Source organism: Notamacropus eugenii, chromosome 5, assembly GCF_028372415.1.
Source record: "Notamacropus eugenii isolate mMacEug1 chromosome 5, mMacEug1.pri_v2, whole genome shotgun sequence".
Taxonomy (NCBI): domain Eukaryota; kingdom Metazoa; phylum Chordata; class Mammalia; order Diprotodontia; family Macropodidae; genus Notamacropus; species Notamacropus eugenii.
The window spans coordinates 38,874,424-38,882,560 of record NC_092876.1 but is presented as its reverse complement, the minus strand read 5'-3'; the positions used below and the strand labels follow the sequence as shown (position 1 = coordinate 38,882,560).

Sequence of the window (8,137 nt, the reverse complement as noted above, 5' to 3'; positions counted from 1 at the left end):
GTCTCTCCATGGTCTCCAGACCACCCCATCTCGATGGATCATTCCTTTCGGGGACTGAGGTATTTGTCCAGGGAGACTTGTCTATATAAAGGCAAACAGGACATCTCCTGACACCCTCCCTGGAGAAATGCCTTGGTCTCTGGAGATAATCATGACCATGGACCCACGTCAACATGACTGGTTCTTTTATGTGATGGAAAGTTCCTTTGGGACAAGTCTCTCAGATTCCAAAGATTCTCCTTCAGAAAGTAGCACTAATAATAATAAAGTAGCATTAATAATAATAACAATGGCTGACATTCTTAAACCACTTTGAATTTTATAATGCATTTATACAATTATCTAATTTAAACCACACAACAATCCTATGAGATGGGAACTATAGGTATTGTAACCTCATTTTACAGATGAGGACATGGAGGTACAGAGGAGTTAAATAACTTCCCCATGTTGATTCAGATAGTAATAACTGATCTGAAATTGGAACCCAGGTTTTCCTCATTTAAGAAGGCCTTGGGACATAGTGATTTAGAAGCCTTGAGTTTGAATCCTGCCTCTGGCATTACCTTGAGACCTTAAGTAAGTTCCTTCCCTTTCCTGGGCTTCAGTTTTCTTCATTCGTAAAATGAGAGGGTTGAGCTAACTGGACTCTGAGTTCCTTTTCAGATCTGTGATCTTTATAACTTCAAGTACAGCATGGAATCCACTATAATATGGACCCTATTCTGATCTAACCACTAAAAGAAACTCTTGGTGAAATAGAAAGAACCCTGAAGTTTGGGTCAGAAAACATAAGTTCAAATCCTGGCTCTCCCAGTTACTACCTATGTGATGCAGGCAAGTGATTTCACTTTTCTGGGACTGTTTCCTTTATAATAAAATGAGGTGGTTGGGAGAGATGGCTCCCAAGGCTTCCTCTAGCTCTAAACCCCATGATTTCCTCTTCCAGCAAAGCTCCAGAAGGCAACAACAGCTTTCTTTGAGTTCCCTATATAGCTCCCACTTAGGAATCAAGGAATTCAGTCCTAAAACAGCTTGATTCCCCCTTAGTAATTTTTCCAATCTGTTAGCAGTTTAGAAAGCAGTCCTTTGGGGCTTTTACCTCTAAATCAAGTCCTCTCACTCTTTCAGGATTCTTTCTTGTTCCTCATGCCTATAAACTCTGTTGTCCCCATCATACAGGAGGAGAAAAAAAGAAAGTCAATTCTGGATGCCATTTTTTGAGGAAGGAAATTAACAAGCTGGAGACTTCAGAGAAGAGAAAGTGGGATGATGAGTGGTGATGATATGTAAGGATGACTGAAAGGAACTGAAGATGTTTAAATTGTAGAAAAGAAAGTTGGGGGCTAGAGAGGGGTGAATGTTGGGAGGTTGCTGCTTTCAAGTATTTGCTGAGCTGTTGTGAGAAGAATTAAACTTATTCCACTTGGCCATAACCAGAAGAACTAGGAACCACACCAAGTGGAAGAAGGAAAGAGGAAAATTTAGGCTTGATGTTGGGAAATACTTCCTAATAAGTAGAATTACCCCAAAGTGGAATGGAATGCCTTGGGAGAGAGAGTACTCCTTATTCCTCGAGATCTTCAAGCAAAGACTGGTGGCCCACTTCTTAGGAATATTGCAGTCAGGAACAGATGGGACCAAATGGCCTTTGAGGTACTCTTCAACTCTGATTCTCTAAATATGCAATTTTACTGAATAAAAATCTTCAGTAGTTTCATAAAATTATTCCATAATAATTCTAATGATAACATGTACATAACTCTTACTGTTTACCAGATATCAGATGGCAGATATCATCTCACAACAAACATTCAGAGATAGGGGTTATAATTACTTCCATTTTACATATGGGGAAACTGAGGTAAAGGTCAAGTGACCCATGTTTTCATTTATGAAAGAACTCCTCTTTTGGAAAATTCTTCCTCTGCTATGCAGCAGCACCTCCTCTGTTGGCTAGGGGTATTGAGAGGCCAAGTCACATACTTGGCATGCGTCAGCGGTTGAATTTGAACCTAAGGCCAGCCCTTCATCTTCCAGTTGTTATTATACTGTCTATTTCTCATCAGGGCAAGGACAAAGGAAGGGCCTGGATCCATGATTCCATTGTTTTAGGAAACTCTCAGAGGAGAAACTCCCTCTTCCAATTTGGAATTGACCTTCTCTGAACAGAATGTCAGAGTGTTGGGGAGGAAAGCTTAACTGGCCAGTGGCAGAACTGGAACCCAGACCATTTTAGCTTCAAGGCTGGCTATCCCTATCCACCATGCCCCACTGCCTCTTTTATGAGTGATAAAAAAAAAAATCTATCACATATATTATCGTTAAGCCTCTGGTGCTAGGAAGTCCATTTCACCTTCTGCTCCTATCTTGCTCCTGACCCTTCTCTAGCTAACACGCTGTAGTTTTTGAGTCAATATTTGCTTTCCCTTAGCAGTTAAATGCAGTTTGGTGTTAATATACAGACACGTTTTCTATAGGTTTGGGGGTGGGCGAAGAAGGAAGTGCAGTATTTGTGTTTGAAAGAGGCTGAGGGTTTCCAAAATGTTTCTTTGGCTCCACTTCAAACCACACAGCTCCACCAAGCACTCCAGCCTCCTCTCCTTTCTCCTAGAATTCACCCTCTGTCTGTCCAACCTTCTGAAAGAAACTCATTGGAGAGTTGAAGCTTCCCCATGATGGCTGTGGGGCCCCCTTGCATTTTTTGGGTGAAGTCAAACAGTCTTTCAACAGGCCCCAAATCAAGTTCTTTTTTTTTTTTTTTAAAGCAAGAGCTCTTGCCCAGTAGGAAATGAGAGGTGTTTACTTTCTGATACAACATTGGTAAACAGAAAAAAATGAAAGTCAAGGAAAGTGAGCCCAAACAGAATGCTTTAAGAAATGCCCACTTTCTACACCCCTCCTGGAATATCCAGGGCCTTCCCCCTGCCCAGAAAAGCTCTCAGGGCAGCTCTGCCAATGAAATACCCACACTCAGCTCTGCCCTCTTCTCCTCCCAGTTGCTGGGCATGAGATGAAGGGGGCCATCCATCGAGCTTAACGGGGAATGAAGGAAGGGAAAGAAGCCAGGCTTCCCAAGGCTGGGTGAAGAGGCCTTTGCAGTCAGCCAAGACTCCACACAGATTCTTTATTTTTAATCCTCTCACAATAGACAGGAACAGACATCCCAAACAGGGAGATGGAATGGGAGAACCTGGCTAACTGATCATTCAGCTTCCTTTGAATCTGACCTTGAAACCTGCTGTTCTCCCAGAGAAAAGGAGAGTGTCACAAGAGTAGGTCCATAAAAAGTTGCTGTCTCCAAATATCTTAAGAGTTGTCATAGAAGACCAGACTCCTTTTGCCTGGTCCCAGAAGGCAATATGAGGAGTTAAAAGGATAAAGTTGTAATCAATTAGTTTTAGATTCTGGGGCAGAAGTGAGGCAAAGGGAATCCTTCCAATGGATGAGGGCCATCTAAAATGGAATAGGCCATGCCAGGAGTGCCTAAGTATCACTGGTTTTGGGCGGGAATATAACTCAGAGGTTACTTAATCCAATCATCTTATACATGAGGAGCTGCCTCAGTTTCCCCATTTGTAAAATAATGGGGTTGGTCCAACTGTCTTCTGAGACCCCTTCCAACTCTGGACCTCAACTTCCTACTCTGTAAAATGAAAAAGTTGGATTTGCTGGCTTCTACCTCTAGATCTAGATCCTTTTTTAGGGGTCTTCAAGCAGAGAGGCATTCCTGCTTCCATTCTGGGTGTACTAGATAGATTTCGGGGTCCTTTCCAGCTCTGAGATTCTACAGTCACTCTAGTCATACAGTTTTCCTAGTCGTAAATCCCCAGAGAGGAGGGGTGGGGAACTGGAATGATCATCTTTGGCGCTGACAACCATTTGGTGATTATTTGCAAGACTGAGTCACTGACATGGGGCTCCTAGTCCAAGAAGGCTACTGGAAGCCTCTTCCAATCTGACCATGGCCCTTGGCTGCTCACTGGTAAAATATTGGCTGGGTCTTCCAGTGTTTCCCTCTCTTAATTGCCTTCCCCTGTCCTTTTTCTGAGCTTGTGAGTAATCTGCCCATTTCTAGTTACGGACACTTCATAAATATTAATTGTAATAATAAAATGACAGAATGATCCCTTTCCCCTCTCCAACTGGTCTGCCATGCTTCCCTTGTCTTTATTCCAGAAACCACATTGCACATGCCTTTGCATTGGCCAATTTGCTCAGACTGCACAGACTTTAAAAAAAATAACTCCCAATCCCAAACTAATATAAATAAGTTGAAACCTTAAAAAAAAAAAGTGCCTCTAATGCTTCTATTGTGCGGGTGATTGTTCATTTCCCAGCTATATAATTAGCACATAAAGGACTCTCTCCTCCAAATTAAATGGGGGTAATTGGCTGGTTTTTTTTTTTAAACTCATTTCAATACTAAACCCTTAGGGGGAAAAATTGTCATTGTTTATCTGTTAAACTGAGTAGCATTTTAAGCATTAGGAACTAATTTTGCTGGCTTATCTGCAAGTGTAGGACCCAAGAACAGAAGCCCATGAGGGAGGGTGGTTGTTGAACAAAGTCTTGGCAGTTCCCAGGGGACTTTGTCTCACCAGGAGAAGAGAATATGTTTCTCATAGTTCTGGGAGGTAGGTGGAGCAGGTGTCATTATCCTAATTTTAGAGATGAGAAAATTGAGGTTCAGAGGATGCCCAATATGACTCAGCTGGTAAAGTATGTATGTGCAAGCAGTGCTAGGATTTAAGACCCTTTCCACCAGATGCCTCCTTACCTTTCTAGACTCATCTCAAATTACTGCCTAGCACATACTCTAAACTTCAGCCAAACCCTACTATTCCCTTTCCTGACTGATCTTTTGGGGATGGGGCCACAAGAAGAAATGTTGGTTTTGTTTTTAGCATCCTAATGAATTGCTTAGTTCTGTTTAGAATTAGGCAAAGTAGAATTTTCCAGATGAGATTAGAATGAAAGAGAGAGAGAGACAGAGATAGAGACAGAGACAGAGAGACAGAGAGAGAGACAGAGAGACAGAGAGAGACAGAGACAGAGAAACAGAGAGACAGAGAGAGACTTGCCTGGTTCGAGGCATGAACATACCTAAGGTGGAGTGGAAAGGGCTATATACTAGGGTGCAAAAATATGGAGGTCACTGACAACACATTTCTCCCAGCTCCTTAGAGACAACTGGTTATAGCATCTAGTTAAAAATAATCAGTTAAAACAGAAAGATGGCAAATGGGGCTTCCTCACCTGGCAGCTGTTGTTCCAGGTGAGATCCTTCCTAGTTTGAGCCAACATGCTATTCTCCCACTCCCAGAGTGGCCTCTTCAGAAGTCTAGCTGTGACTCAAGGTCCCTTTATCAATAAAGACTTGTGTCCCCACCTCAAAATGAATCAGTGTTAAGTTGCTTTGAGGATATGCTATATTCTGCTTGCCACAGGTGCCAAAATTGCTGATAACAGGTTGACCAGGTGAGCATATGTGAGCCTGGAAAGATGCCCTAGGTACACACCCTACCATAACAATGACAGAAGAAAGAGGAAGGGAAAGGGGAAAAATAATGGCAGTCTTGGCCTCGGGATGTACCAGGATATCAAGCACTCTTAGACCACTAGGCACTAGAGTTTTATGGATGGGAAAGCACCTAAGCACAAAAGAGCTACCTTCCATTATCTCAAAAAGTCCCCCTGAAGTCAAATAGACACTCAAAGGGAAAACTTGGAAGGGACTTTCAATATCTTTTGGTCCCAACCTTTCATTTTACCGGGAAGCAAACTGAGGTCTAGAGAAAGGAAAAACATGCCTAGCTAGTATGGCAGAGAGAAGACTAGAACCCATGATCTCTGATTCCTGACTCCCGGTCCAATATTCTCTCTACACTTGAGTGGATGTAAACTACCTATGTAAATAAAAGCCACAAAATGGTCAACTTAATATATCATTCCTTTTCTCTCCCAACCCCCATCAAACAAAGAATAGGAGTAGTAACTAAAGACCTTCAATTGTTGTTTCATATTGTCAATTGTTTTTCTTTAAATTAAATTATGTTTTAAAAAAATACTCATTGAAAAGAGGAGTAAATGAGTTCCCTCTCACAGATATGCTTACAATAGCATTTTAAATTAACACAAAGGACAGAGACAAATGCAAAAGATAAGATAGATCATTTCAACCTGAAATTGAAAAGCTTTTGCAAAAAAGTCAGTATGGCTAGCATAAAAAGGGAAGTTATTGATGGTGGAAAAGAAAATCTTTGCATCAAAATCTCTCTGAAAAAGGCCCAAGATATATACACAAGATATGTAGGGAATTAAAACAAATATGTAAGACCAAGAGCTTTCCCCAATGGATAAGTAGCCAAAGTGAACAAACAGTTCTCCAAAGATTTAATCTCTTAATAACCATTTGGAAAAAAATCTAAATCAATAACAATGTTTGAGAGAGAGGAGGGGGAGTGAGAGAGAGAGGGAGAGAAAGAGAGGAAGAGACAGAGATGGAGAACTATACATCACATTCATCAAACTAGCAAAAGATCAAAAAAAGATGGAAATAATTCATGTTTGAGGAAAGACAGATGCACTAATACAGTATTGGTGAAACTGTGTATTAATCCAAATGTTCTGCAAAGCAATTTGGAATTACTTGGTTTTTAAAAATAATTAAAATGTCTATATACTTTTAGAAGAGCCTATTCATAGACATCTAACTGTGTCATGGATAAGCAAGAGATGACGAATCTCTATGACAAGAGAAAGGTTAGTAATAGAAGATGCTGCCAGGTAGTTAACATGACTTTTAATTATAATGACATCACCTATTTCTATATTCCTTTTAAGTACAAAACAGTTTTTTTTCACAACAACTCTGTTAAGTGCATAGATCAATATCCCTATTTTACAAATAAGGAAACTGAGGCTGAGAAAGGTGAAATGTTTTACCCATATAGCTGAAAAGCGGCAGAGTGAATTTTCAAAACCAGGGCTCCTGATTCCCAATCCTGTACTCCCACTATATTACAGAAAGGATTACCCTGACCATATTAGGGGATGGCTGGTACCTACTGCTAAAATATGTCAGCCTTGAGAACAGTCCCTCAATCTCCTGAAGGAAACATGCAGCAAAGAAGAGAGAACATTAATCCTAGAGTCAAAGGACCTGAGCTAACATCTTGTTTCTGATTCTTAGTATTTCTAAGTATTTACCTGACCTAGGGCAAATCACTTAAACTTCCCTGGGCCTCGGAATGGATGAGTTGGCCTGTGAGGTTGCTTCTGGCTCTGCAGCTATCCACTTGCGACCGTCTTTGAATAGGGCTCTAAGCCTTAACTATATTATTCCATTTTATTCCCACCATGAGATAGCCACTATTATTGTGACAACTTTGCAGATGAGGAAACTGAGGCTAAGCTAGGAGGAAGGACTTGCCCAGGGTCATCTGGCTAGTAAGTGCCTGGGACAAGATTTTCTTTCCAAGCTGCTTGTCATTCCCATCGTCCTTATGATAATAGCACAACCTGGCCACAGGTGCCTGCTGAAAGGTTATAGGAATAGGAAAAAAAATCAAATAATGCTTCTGATGCCTGTAGGTTATGGTGAGCCTTATCCCGTGGTTATCAGCCCATCCTTCAACACTGGGCTGAGGTTTCAGCTAATTATGTCTATCAACGCACAAGATGAGAAGCACAACAGAAAAGGATGGGGGTGGCATCGTTGGAAAAAGAAGAGAGCAGAGAACTCTCTAGGCCCCACCTCGGAAATTCCCCACACAGTAGCCTCAATCTTTGAAACTCAGCCATGCTAATCGCATAATTACACCCACTAAACTTGCATGTTGTGGGAGGGAAGTTACATCACATCCTACAGCCAGCTCTTGGATTGCAGGAGGCTGGGAGGAGAAGAGCCAGTCAGCCTGTCAGTCCATCCATCCGTCAGTTAGCTAGCTTTAATTAAGCACCTACTGTGTGCCAGCTACTGTGCTAAGTGCTGGGGATTAAAAAAAAGGTCTCTCTCTCTCTCTCTCTCTCTCTCTCTCTCTCTCTCTCTCTCTCTCTCTCCCTCCCTCCCTCCCTATTTTTCTTTTTTCTCTTTTTTTCCTTTCTTCTTTTCTCTCCTGTATATGTATATATG

General features: G+C 41.5%; 1 protein-coding gene across 3 annotated transcripts in view; it reads right to left on the bottom strand.

The window, feature by feature from the left end:
* PRDM16 (PR/SET domain 16) overlaps positions 1–8,137 on the bottom strand; it is a 635,076-nt gene that overhangs the window by 498,447 nt on the left and 128,492 nt on the right. The gene's annotated exons all lie outside the window — the stretch shown is intronic.